This window comes from Ambystoma mexicanum, chromosome 4q (assembly GCF_040938575.1).
Source record: "Ambystoma mexicanum isolate Mex_15411 chromosome 4q, UKY_AmexF1_1, whole genome shotgun sequence".
In the NCBI taxonomy this organism is placed as follows: Eukaryota; Metazoa; Chordata; class Amphibia; order Caudata; family Ambystomatidae; genus Ambystoma; species Ambystoma mexicanum.
The window spans coordinates 1,300,500,508-1,300,513,903 of NC_090928.1; the positions used below are offsets into that span (position 1 = coordinate 1,300,500,508).

The following is a 13,396-nucleotide window of genomic DNA, read 5'->3' on the forward strand; positions in this document are numbered from 1 at the left end:
CACCCCCCCCGCAGCCTGTGACAGGGGCCTTGTGTGACGTCATGGTATATGCAAGTGCGCGGTCCACATTCTTTGCCACCAGGGGGCGCGGGCATGAGCGGGGTGCAGTTTAGATGTGCAGTCCTGCCCTTCTCTGAGGTCAAGGGATGCGTTCCATCTGGTCCCCTTCGCGGGCACTTGGGGTGCGGCTAGGGTTGACTGTGCCCCCGCCCCCCATTTTACCGTCTCACGTAGGTAAGGAAGCAGCAAGCACGCTCCTCTCTTTTCACGTTACGTAACGCGCCGCGTCACGCCGTGGCTACGTCACCCGGCGTCAGAGCACGCGCAGCAGCGTGCGCCTGCCTGCCTACTCCTCCACCACCACCACCACCACCACGAGCGTTGCATACGTCCGACAGGGGTAGCAGCTGAACGCGACACGTGCCACGTCGTAAGGCAATATGCCGTGATGCATGTCACGTGTCAGGCTCGGATTGTACCCCCGCCCCCCTCTCATTCATCTCCCAAACACATGCTGCAGCTGTTCAGTGCCAGAGCCGCTTCCTTAGCGATTCTATTGGGCACACGAATGCGAGAACATGGGGAGGGAGGGGCACTGTAGAAAGGGGCACATGGCTAGGCCAAGACTGCTACAAACATGTATTTTGAGTTAACTGACTCTTATTGAAAGTTAAGATTAATTAAGTAGACATTAGAGCAAGTTGCATAAAAAGTGAGATACATTGCATACTTGCCAACATTCTGTGACCAAAAAGATGTAGGATTTTTCAAGTTTCAAAAATAATAATTCCCATAACAATGACATCACAGGGAAATACAAAACATGCAAACAGCACAACATGGAAAGATGTTAGAAATGTAAAAAATGTATAATTGTGAATGGTAACTTAACACCAAATTGTCGGCAGATACTGTGTGATGGTGTTACACTCTCCCACTTGCTTTCACTGGTGGTTCACCTAAGAGTTGTCCCGGCAAGAGTGCAGGACAGTCAAATAGCGGTCAGTTCAGTGGATTGGTCTGAGTCCAAGCAAAGTAATCATCTACCAGCCCACTGTACAGACAAACTCATTAACGTGTTGCACGATTTGTCCTGAAGCCTGCCTTAGAGTCACAAAAATTACATGCCGCTGTTAGGGAGAATTCTCTGTTTAGGCTGAATTTCCTAACCTAGTGAGTCCCCCAGCAGCTTTGCTGGATTTCTGGAGTTTGTTTTTTTCCATCCTGCCAAGAGTGGGACTCTTTTTCTCGCACTCTTGGACATGTATGTGTGTAATTCCTTTGAATGTCAATGTGTTCTATGGGCTATGGCGTCTTTTACTCCATAGGGTCTCATATGTTTTTCTATGTGTGTTACACCGCACCCTACGTGCCATAGCACTGGGGGCGTCCTAGCAGACCCCCACCATAGACTCCATACCCGGGGACTGATTACTGTCTCCCCGGGCATGTAAAGTCACCATTGGCTTTACTAGACCTAAATTTACTAACAGAACTAGTACAAACCATCTTATTGTGGACGTACTAGTAGGAGTAATTCGATTACTCCTGGATCTGTTATTCGAGGGGGCACTGTCCCGTCCCACCTCGTCGAGTTTTGGCTGGTGGCAGTGGAAACTACTGGTTATGTTCGACCCCGAACATAACCCTATGGGATTCGTCCCATTGTTGGAGATTGATACTTTTTCTCGTTAATCTCTAACGTACCACCGGTCCACTTATCTTAAATAAGTTTATCGGATGGTATTTTCTGCCAGAACTCGGTTTGTAAAATGGCGTCTGTGTTCGTCTCTGTGACTCCTAAACCAAAGGTTGAGCCCTTTGTTCCACTTTTGGCGGGCTCTGTACAGAGACCCTCCAAAGTGGTGCCATTCTGTCTCGGTAACCACAGGGGTGTGGGAGGGGGTTTAGGCACCCTGGACCGAGTTGCCTTGCCAACTCCGGTCGCACTCTGGAGTGATTGGCCCAAGTGGTGAGCCTCCCCGCTCACCACTTAGCATGTGTTGATTGACAGCTAGGCTGAATGAATGGGGGGTTTCTGCATAAAAGCAGGGCTTTTGGGACTGGATCTTCAGAAGTCGCCACAGGACCTAAGAATCCGACGAGGGTAACGCTGAGCCGACCTGCACGACGACACCTCCGGTGGAGTCCTGCGGAACCGACTCACCACTTCCCGACGACAGAGGAGATCTCCCTGCCGGAGAGTCTCTTCCCCTGGCTGGTGGGAACAACCAGTCCCCTTTGCTTTTTATTCGCCTCAGGACGCAGTGGTCGAATTGCCCGTGCAGAGCACCTCGGCAACCGGATAGCCACTACCCCTGGACCGCGACCAAAAGGTGGTGCCTTGTGACGGAGCACTCCGCGGCTGGTCTCTTCCCTGGTGGTGCACCAGACTTTATTTTCCTTCGATGACGAGAACATCTCTACTCTTGGCAAAGACCCGACGTGCATCCACCACCAGGAAAAACTGCCCCCGCCGGAGCTGCCCTCCACAACAAGGTGCCGTGTCTGCCTGGCTTCCCTTTCTATCGGTTCGAGTGAGGTGTCTTAATCCTCTCCTTTCCGTTGGGTCGCCTCCAAGCTTTCTCACGTATTGTTCTGAACTGGTTCAATCTGCCGATAACAATTTGCTACAAAGACTCGAACGCTTCTCCACTAGAGACTTTTGGGACATATCGCCTTGCCTCTCTCCGAGTGGGCCTAGCCTCTGAACTTTATGATCTATTGTGGTTCTTGCCTTCTTGTCTTGCATTTTTCCCGTGAAGTATTGAACTGTGTTGATTTCGTAACCTGCTTATTTTTCCCTCCCGTCCTAACTAATATTAGAGTGCCATCTAGGTTGAGGCATACACCTCTGTCTGTAAATAAGTGGTGCCGGTAGAACCTAGACTTGTCGAAATATTGCTGGGCGGATTGATCGTTTCTTCTTCGTAGAGTAATTGTGTTTGATTTGTTTGCCATGATAGTGCCATAGTGTTTTTGATAGATGTTTCGTTATAAATAAATACCTTAATATCTTTACGCTGAGCCTCGTTGCATGTTTGCTTGTCTTACTGTGAAGAATTGCCCTATTTTGTATACTCCACATACTGCTTAACTCTTCTTGAGGGAAGTCTGACTGCTCAGCCACAGCTACCAACAGTGAATCTGTGTGGTGCAGACTGCTACCAAGTGGGTTTACTGCCAAACACCTGTAGTCCTAAATCTTTTGCAGTGGTCCCAGAGGGAACTGCACAGGTTTTCGACTAACAGCCGCCACTGTAAAAAGCAGTAGGATCTGTAACTGAAATCTGTATGTGGTAGGTCTGCTTAAAAAGCAGTAGCCTACTGCCTAAAACTGTAGGGTTGGCAAGTATGCATCGTAGTTATCACTCAGCATTGTCTAAAATGGAAATATTCATCTCTGCATATAGTAAATAAAGCTACTTCTGGTTCATTTTCTAAATAAATTGCAGCCTATGAATACATCCGTTTCTCTTTCAGTATATAAACTCCACTCCAACCCTCAGTACCATGTATCCTGTACAGCCCCAAAATCACTTACGAGAAAAGGAGATGATGACAAATAAAACAAATGTAGGCAATGTAGGCAATTATACATACTAAAAAGATGTCTTGTACTTAGGTAAGTGGGTGTTTGTTCTTTACAACGCAGCTGCCTCTGGTCACCGCAACTGTCAATGGAATCGAGCTCCCAAGCCCTCCAGGTTCTAAGAGCGGAAGGCTTAGGAGACAAACATGGAGACAAATCATAACATATCTTCCCCCTCACAGTGCAATAACAACATTAACAATAACAGGGCTAAAAGTGATCAACATTAAGAACTTGCAAAAAGAACTGTGATAACCGATGCACAACAAAACATAATTAAACACAGTTATTACTGAAACAAGAGTCCTGGAAAAAAAACATAAGGGTCAGGCAATTACCTGCGTAACGTACCACATTGCTCGCGTACACAATTCTGCAACAACTTCAGTTCTTGCCACAATCTGTTAGGCGACATCTCCCCATCACCCAACTCAGCACCCCTTGACACTCCACTGCATCCATTCTCAATATTTGCCAATCTCCCCATTGACCACTCCTCCCCTTCTTCCACAATGACCACACCCTGTCTTCACTGCAGAGATCATCATGGGACCAATACATTTACTTTCCACACATTTATGGGTGAATCTGGTGTTTTGTATAAGGACCCACTCTCCATTCCAGATCCTTCACACCCTTTTTCCTGTCAAATGTTTCTTTAAACAAACCTAACTTGACTTCGATTTATGAAATTCATTATGCCTTCCCTGTCCACTACTACTGGACTCGCCAATCCTAACCAGCCCAGGCATAATTGTGTACCTGGTTCTCTCCCTTTTAGAGATACAAACAGTGACACTTGTGTTACAGAATGGGGTGTGGTAAGATAGTTCCACTTCATATAATCTCAATCTTCTTTCCATGGCAACACTGCTTGTAATGCCAACTGGATATCCCCTTTAATAAATCTATTGGTCCTTTCTACCAATTTATTTGCCCTTGGAGGATAGGACACTGCACGTGTATGTTTGATGGCATAACTGTTGAGAAACTTCTTCATGAATTCCGAACAGAACTAAACACTGTTATCAGAGACAATTTCTAAAGGAAAGCCTTCTCTCAGAAAAACTTTCTCCAAACATGCCACTAATTCCCTTGCTGTCACCTCTCTGACAGCTCACCACTCCACCCATTTAGTGTGGAAATCCACCAAAACAAACAAACATTTTAACCACTCAACTAAGCCCATAACGGGTTCCATTATATCAATCGCCACTTTCTTCCAGGGCTGATCAGGTACAAAGTTGGGGATGAGGGGTGTTTCCTGTACCACCTTGTTCTTGTCACTCAAACAACATGGGCAACATTTCTTGACATCATTTTCTGATACCTTGTCCATGCCTGGCCACCAAAACTATGTCTCAACGTCCTCTTGGTTGCACCTTCCCCTAAATATCCTGGATGAGCTATTTCTACTAACCGATCTCTAATCTTCTCGTGAGCTACAATGCACATTCCTCTTCTGAGCCTCCCATCAATGATACTCAACTCATCTTTAACTTCCCACCAAACCTCAAACCTCTTCTCTAATAACTCTTTGTTGGGCAATCCTGACACTGTCCACTCTCTGAATCTTCATTTCCTCGTCCAAGTGCCCACAGTTCTCCCATTCCATTTGTCCAACACATCCCAATTCCACAATTATATTCTCCTCTTTCCACTCACTACACACTTCCTCACCCCCTATCACAGGGATTCTTGACAGTTAATCTGCAACAATATTTTATTTCCACGGTAAAAAACACACTTTGAAATCATATCCTTGTAAGCCTAGATACCATCTGCTAATCCTGGGTGAACCTGCAGCCCAGTTTCCACTTTCAAACATTTGGGCCAAAGGCTTGTGATCCGATCATACAATGAATTTCCTGCCCCATAAGAAAAATGTGAAATGACAGATTGCCCAATATATCACCATAGCTTCTCTTTTAATAACCAAATAATTCCTTTCAGCTCCCTTCAGTGTTCTTGATGCAAACGCTATTACTCTTTCTATCTTGTTATTGTCATTCGGAGTGAGGGTTGCTCCCAACCACAAAATACTTGCATCCAGAGACAAAACACACATGTCCTCTGATGAAAACGTTCACATTGAAGGTGCTTTCACTATGTCCTCTTATTTTCGGGATCGCCTCCTCAAATTTTTCTGACCACTCAAACTTGACCCCTTTCTTGAGTAAGGACCTTTGGGGTGTGGAAATACCTGCAAAGTTCTTCACAAATTTGTGGTAGTAATCAGCTAAACCCAAAAACGATCTCAGATGATCCTTATCAATGGGATTTGGAGCTTTTTCAATGGCCTCTACCAGGCTCAGTTTTGGGCTGATGCCATCTCCCGACACCCTATAACCCAAATACTCAACACTATCCACCAGTATCTTGAACTTCCTCCTTTGCACTGTCAATCCTGCCTCACTCAATTTATTCAAGACCAATTTCAAAAGATCATGTCTTTCGCACGACTCGGCATAGATCAAAATGTCATCTTGAAATACAATAATGTTTGGTACCCCTTCCAAAACTTTTTCCATGACTCTCCGGAACTCTGCTGCCGCCGAGGCTAAACGAAAAGGCAATCAACAGTATTTGAATGTCCCTTCCATTGTTACAAAAGCTGTGAGATGTTGACATTCCTCTTACAGAGGTACCTGATGATATGCCGAAGATAGATCTATGAATGAAAACAATTTTGCATTGCTCAGGGTTGATAATGCTTCTGATATGACAGGTAGTGGTTGGCGATCTATCCAAATATTCTAAGTCTCTTAGATTCATGCAGAGTCTGATACTTTCATTTAGCTTCACCACAATTACAACTGGAGACAGCCATTCAGAACTTTCAATCCTCTCAATTATCCCCTTTTGAAGCAGCGTTTCCAGTTCTTCTTTCATTTTGTTTCTTAGTTGTTGTGGCACCATTCTTACTTTATGTACTTTTGGTCACAGCCTCCTTCTTGAGTCTTATACAATGTTCAAACCCATTCAATCTTCCTAACTCTTCTGGAAACACTTCTGGAAACTCTCCCATTTGTCGCTTATTTCAGCTACGGTAAACAGTACTAGTGCATGCGCTTGGATGGGAATACCTGAATTGCTCTGTTCATTCCAGTCCAACAACGATGAACCTTCTTTGGTCACATATACCTCTGCCACAAAGCTTCTCCCCTTATACTTGATGACAGCCAAGAATTTACCTAGCAGATCAATCTTTACATTTCCATAGGCGTCCGGTTCTATGTCGTGTTTAAGGAAGTTGCTTTGGCAGCCCTCCTGATCAAGCGGGGTATCGACGTTTGCAGGTTCTTTCCTCTAGCCCACGAGTGATGTACCAATATCTTGCCCAAATCCGCTGGGCTCTCTGGTGCTGGGCGCTACGTCCTCGCCCCTTCCTCCTCCCCACCCCTCACCTGTTGGCGAGGCTACAGTGCACCCTATGTGAGCCGTTCAGTTTGGGCGCGATCCGCCCTCCTCAGCCTTTCTGCAGTGCTTCTGCGGCCAGAACCTTCCTCAGGTTGGATGGGGTTCCCCGAAAGGCCTGCGCCTTCCTCATCGCCACTGAAAAGATGGGTTGTACTCAGGTAAGTGGGTTTTTGTTCTTTAATACCCTGGCCTGTGAGGACTCAACAGAGCTGTCTCTGGTCACTGCAACCGTCAATGGAATCGCACTCCTGAGCCTTTCAGGTTCTAAGAGTGGAAGGCTCGGGAGACAAATCAGAACATAAACCATCAAGATTATTTTTAAAATGAAGAAAATAATATTTGACGTTGTCCTGTACTGCAGGTGTGAAGTAAGATGCAAATCCTTTTAATTGAAAAGGTGGGTAGTTTGGCCAGCTGGTTTCAGGTCAGAAGTGATAGAGTGAATACAAGAGACTAAACCGCATTGAATACTAATAGCCTGTAGTGCAATAGTTAAGCCGGCTAGCCGAAATGCCTATCAGTCTAGGGTGAACAGATTTTCAAGACGAAAAACCGAGGCGGCCAACTACATACAAGAAGGACAGACCCCCTCCCCTTCCCAGTCCTTTTTGGCCCCTCAACCCCACACCACCCGCTGTCCCATACTATTTTCAGCGCTGCATATAAACAATATATAAAGTCAATTGTATTTGTATTGCGCGCCTGGCCCAAAGGCATCTGGGTGTATTTCTTAAGAAGGTACATAAGTTACAAAAAGGAGTACAACAGTTACATGGTATAGTAAAGCATGGTAATAACAAACTACAGTGTGTCACTAGGTACGTTCTTAGGGCGGTACATCAGCAACAAAGGAGTACAACAGTTACATAGTAAAGTAAGATATGGTACTGACAAAATACAGTGTGGCACTATGTCATTTACATTATGTGCATGAGGCAGCAATGTCCTGCTCAACGAGCCAGAGTTTGGCTTTGTTCTTAAAGGAAAAATAAGATGGTTCCACTCTGAGTGTAATGGGGAGTGTGTTCCACAATTTAGCTGCAAGGACTGGGAAGCTAGATCCCCCTGCCTTATGAAGCTTACATCTGGGTATAGAGAGTGAATGAGCTTGTGGTGATCTCAATGGTCTGGTAGAAGTGTGGGCAGTGAAGCGGTTGGCAAGGTATTCAGGGGCAAGGTTGGCCTGGGACTTACGAGTCAGTGCAAGGGTTTTGAGTGAAATTCTGTGAACAACAGGGAGCCAATGTAAACTCCATAGAGTGTCTGATATATGAAGTTTCCTAGGAATATTGAGGGCTGCCCTGATGGCATTTTTCTGGGTTACCTGTAGCTTGTTGATGTTTCTTTGACTAGTCCCCAGATAGAGGGCATTGCAGTAATCGATTTTAGACCTAATGAGGGTTCTAGCAAGGATAACGCAGTTAGTGACAGTGAGGAAAGGTCTACATGCTGTTATGAGTTTGCATGTATAGGCTGAGACCACAGCATTGGTTTGTCTCGTGAGAGACAAGGTGGAATCAAGATAGATACCTAGGGTTTTCGTAACATTCGATACCTTGATGGTATTCCTGTCAATAATACATTATTTGAAGGCAGGGTTCAGTTTATTAAGTCAGAGGTGCGAGCCTAGGATAAGTAACTCAGTTTTTTCATCATTTAAGCAAAGCCCATGATACGCCATCCACGCCTGGATGACTGTGTAGACATCATTAAGTGCTTTTGAGTCAGTAGCATAGTGACCAATGACAGGGATGAGTATCTGGGTGTCGTCCGCATAATTTGTGTAGGTGACACCCAGATAGTCAAGAATATCAAAGAGTGGCTTTGTGAACACATTATACAGTGTGGGGGAGACACAGGACCCTTGTGGGACCCCACAAGGGACTGGTGATGGTTCAGCAGAGGAGGAGGGCGCGAAGACCCTCATAGTTCTGTTTGCAAGAACTATGAGGGTGAACTATGAAGAATATCCAAGAGGTGGCTTCATCCGAGAAGTGGGCAGCTGTTTTAAGGTGATGGCAGATAGTTCGGTGGTTGACCAAATCAAAGGCTGCCGATAAGTCAAGCAAGAGTAGGAGGGCCAACGTGCCCTTGTATTTTAAGTCCTCAATTTGCATTTTAAGTCAATGAGGGACGTTTCTGTTCCATGTCTGGGACGGAAGCCCGATTGTCAGAAGCCCAAGAGTTTATTGGATTCTAAATAGTCCTGAATTTGTAAATAAGCTGTGCAGTCCAACATTTCCAGTAGAAAGGGTACCGTGATAATAGGTCTGTAGTTAGCAGGGTTATTGGGATCAAGGGAAGGTTTTTTGATTAATGGGATGACCCACGCATCTTTGAGGTTGTCAGGGACGGTCCCCGATTTGAAGCATGCATTTATAAAGGTGGTAATGAAAGGAGCAAGGTCATGGGCGGCCTCCTTCATGACAGGTGCAGGGCAGGAGTCACCTAGACAATTGGAAGGTTTAAGCTTTTTGATGATGTTTTCCGCTTCCCATATAGACAGGGGTGAGAAGCTGAATGGTTTGAAGGAGTGCGCCGGTGCTGGGGTTGTGAATGTTTTGATTGTGAATGTTAGCATGTTAATTAAAAAAAGGAGCTTTTGCTCTGGTTCATATTACAGGCCTTGCTGTTCATTAGTTTTCCGATCCAGTCTCTATGGTAGAATCCATGATTGTGTTTGGCTAGTATCTGAAAGGTTGTGTGTACGCTCCCACCCTGCCATGACAAAATGGAGTAAATGTCACAATGTTAATTTAGTTTTGCCGGTGACATGGTTTTCAAATAAATAAAACAACATGGGACATAGGGCCCAATTCCGCGACAGTCCCAGTAAAACTGGGGCCTCTGGTCAGTCTCCCTGAGGCCAACCAGGCAGGAGACCCCAACGGTATCCTAAAAGCCAGAATGCCCAAATACCACAGGAGAGGTGCCCAAATCAAGATTCCATGTCAAATGGAAGCAGGGGTAATTAAGCCCTGCTCACTACTACGAATGTGGGCAAGCAAGGGTCTACCCCATCACTAACAGTGCAGACAAGCAATGGGCCCCAGCATCACCACCAGTGTTGATGAGCAAGGGGCCGCACCATCAGTACCAGTGTGGACAACCAAGGGGCCACACCATCACTACCAGTGTGGACAAGCAAGAGTCCCCCCCCCCAAAACCTCCAGTGTGGAAAAGCAAGGGGCTGCACCATCACTACCAGTGTGGACAATCAAGGGGGCACACCATCCCTACCACATTACCGAGATACCCATCCAAGATTATGAAATACCACGCTTAATGGGTAAAAGGTACAGCTGACAAAAGGTATATGCTCTAGCCTCCAGAAGGTTCATTATCAACAACCGTATTACAGCACATGACAACATACTTACAAGCTGAATATACAGGGAAGAAGTTACAGAAAAGGTTAGCCATTTTGGAGCTATGGGCCCCACCTTCACTACCAGTGTGGACAAGCAAGTGACCCCACCATTAACACCAGTGTTGACAAGCAAGGGGCCCCACCATCACTACTAGTTTGGACAATCAAGGGGGCCCACCATCACTACCAGTGTGGCAGAGCAAGGGGCCACACCATCACTACCATTGTGAACAAGCTAAGAGCCACACCATCACTACCAGTGTGGCAGAGCAAGGGGCCACACCATCACTACCAGTGTGAACAAGCAAGGGGCTCCCCAATCAATACCAGTGTGGACAAGCAAGCAGCCACACCATCACTACCAGTGGGACAGAACAAGGGGCCACACTATCACTACCAGTACGAACAAGCAAGGAGCCACACCATCGCTACCAGTGTGGCAGAACAAGGGGCCACACCATCACTAATAGTGTGAACAAGCAAGGAGCCACACCATCACTACCAGTGTGGCAGAGTACAGGGCCTCACCATCACTACCAGTGTGAACAAGCAAGGGGCTCCCCAATCACTACCAGTGTGAACAAGCAAGGAGCCACACCATCACTACCAGAAAGGTTTTGTCTAGACTTCATTGGAAGATTTAAGTATACTGACATGCCCTGAGAACTGTTTAACCTTTTTCCTTCAGTTAACCTTTCCTTCTGCAACCTCAGAATCTGCAAAGTGTACTAGTGATATATAAATGCCATTACTGTACTTGTGAATGAAGTTACCCCCGGGTGTAGAAGTGTGTAAAAACCATCTCTAAAGAGTATCTACTAAACTCATGTAGATTCTGGAAAAGTATTTTTAAAGTATTTGATTATTACATATCTTGCCCTTTTTAAAGAATACTTATTTAATAATTGATGTTAAATAACTATTTATAACGGAAACCTTGCGTACAAGTGTTACTTGGCTACTCGTATTTGCGAATTTCATTGCTACAGCTCACATTTACCCCTCTTGATATAGCCCTGGCTGCTCAGTCACACTACCAACTTGTGTAGTACAGCCCTATACTAAAAGGTGGGTTACCAAATACCAAGTAGACAAATGTTGTGTAGTCTCAGAGTGTTACTACATCAATTCTTGCCTAACAGCAACACCAATGCCTCTTGGTACTAGTAGTTTGTTTATTCTCTTTAGTCTGCCCTTTTTGCCTCTTTCAAAGTTCATATACGTTACCCTCTTGGCAATTCAGAGTTTCCATACTTTGCTTTTCACATTCTTTCGGGATCACGGTTACTGTCTTGCCTTTGGTTCCCGTTGTAATACACTTCAACTCAGAACATTTCAAAGACTTTCGAATGTGCGATTCCCCCTCACTGTTACTTTGTTTCGTTTCCTTTTACAATTCAGCAATTTTTCTTTCCATTACGTGCTTTATCTGCACACGCGCAACCTTCAACTTTTGAGTTACAGTAACTTTTGCTTTTAACGCAACCCAGACATTTGTTGCCTTCGATAACTCACCTGTCGTGTTAAGTGATCTTCTTTCATCAACCTCTTTCATGCAGCAGTCAAGGCCGTTACCAACTCCTCCTCTGCTCCTACCCAACTCTGCCGTTCACCCGGGATGGTCGCGGGCCGCTTCCAAGTACCTTAAAGGTTTCTCTGTTCCGCTCACTCTGTTTCAGTCTTGGACTGCTTGCGGCTTCCCAAAAGTGTGGAATTCTCGCCTCACTCTTTCTCGTTCTTCTCAACTGCCGATAAACCCCTTGGCCTTCCAACTTCCATAGCCTTGTTCACATTAGCCCTGAAAGAGTGTTTCCTTCTCGTACTGTAAAGAACTCATGGTGGCAACAGTAAAGATAGACATAAAAGTGATCACAGTTCATGGGTGTTTATTATTAAACTGTACAAATGGGCGAGAGAAACACCTAATTTAAACCTAATCTAAGATGGGAGCAAACTACGACTATCAAATAATAATAAGGAAGTCCTAGTAACGTCTTGCCAAATAAAAGGGCCTATACTAAAAAAAAACATTGCCAAATCCCTTACCGCTAAGTTACCAAAAACGGTGTGGGATAGTGGTCACAAGGAAAGAAAGAAGTGTTCACAAATAATAAATCAGGATGTTATAGCAGGGGTCTCCCTTCTCCACGTTTTTAGTATGGGACAAGGTAGGACTTCTAAGCACGGAACACTGCTGGGCCTCTCTGGCACGAGGCTACAGTTCCTTTCAGCGATATCAGGACCTTCCGTGGTTAGGTCTCTTTTCTACAAAGTCTCTTGCTTCTGAGCGCCTGATGTGTTCAAAATAACAAAGCAAAAGTTCCTTTTCGATTTCATTTTGGGCGATGATTCTACACCCCTGGATCCACCTCTTCCGGGCTCAGACCCTTCTCGAATGTTAGCCAACATCCATGGGGTTCACTACGGCTTTTTACTTGTTGTGTTCACGTGCCTCAATGTCCTTTTCGACAATCTTTCACTGTGGACATCCTTCAGCCTGGTTCACTCTTGTCAACACAATGTTCACAGGGTTATCGCACTTCATCCCATTTTGCAGGCATCCCATAGCCGGGTATACTTTTGCCAGTTACACGGTTCACTTTACTTTACACAGTGAAGGATTTACATCTTTTAGCTTTCCTCTTGGTTCTGGGTCAAAGACTTTCGATTGTACAAGGGGTTTTACTCAACCCTCGTCTCTGGAGTCAAGGACGGTACCACGGTAGCAAGCGTCTCTCACTGACTTGGTTATCAGTGTAGGAGGGCTCTGTGCACTATTGACATCTGTTACACCACACGCTAGCTGTTCCCTACCTTATGATTCCTTTCACGGAGGCATCGCGGGTCTAGGTCGAAAATGGCAAAAGGCACTTCCCTCCTTGTCGTCCTTTCAATTCTTGCCACCTATCTCCTCCTCCTCTTGAACTGCCGTCCTGGAATAGCTGCCTCGTCATGCGGTTTGCTTTACTCACAGTGTGCTCTAATGCTCCACCTTTTATCCCTGTGGGGAAGGG

The 13,396-nt window shown here is 45.5% G+C and overlaps 1 protein-coding gene across 6 annotated transcripts in view; it reads right to left on the minus strand.

Annotated features, from left to right (window-relative positions):
• The window catches only part of LOC138468399 (zinc finger protein 850-like), a 213,811-nt gene that overhangs the window by 133,921 nt on the left and 66,494 nt on the right, over nt 1–13,396 (minus strand). For 4 of the 6 annotated variants that reach the window (XR_011268259.1, XM_069608953.1, XM_069608950.1 and 1 more), the window contains exon 2: nt 3,604–3,724. The exons of 1 other annotated variant lie outside the window; for it this stretch is intronic. The gene's annotated coding sequence lies outside the window, so the exon portion shown is untranslated. The remainder of the gene's footprint in view (nt 1–3,603; nt 3,725–13,396) is intronic. One more of the 6 variants, XM_069608951.1, reaches the window with a different exon arrangement.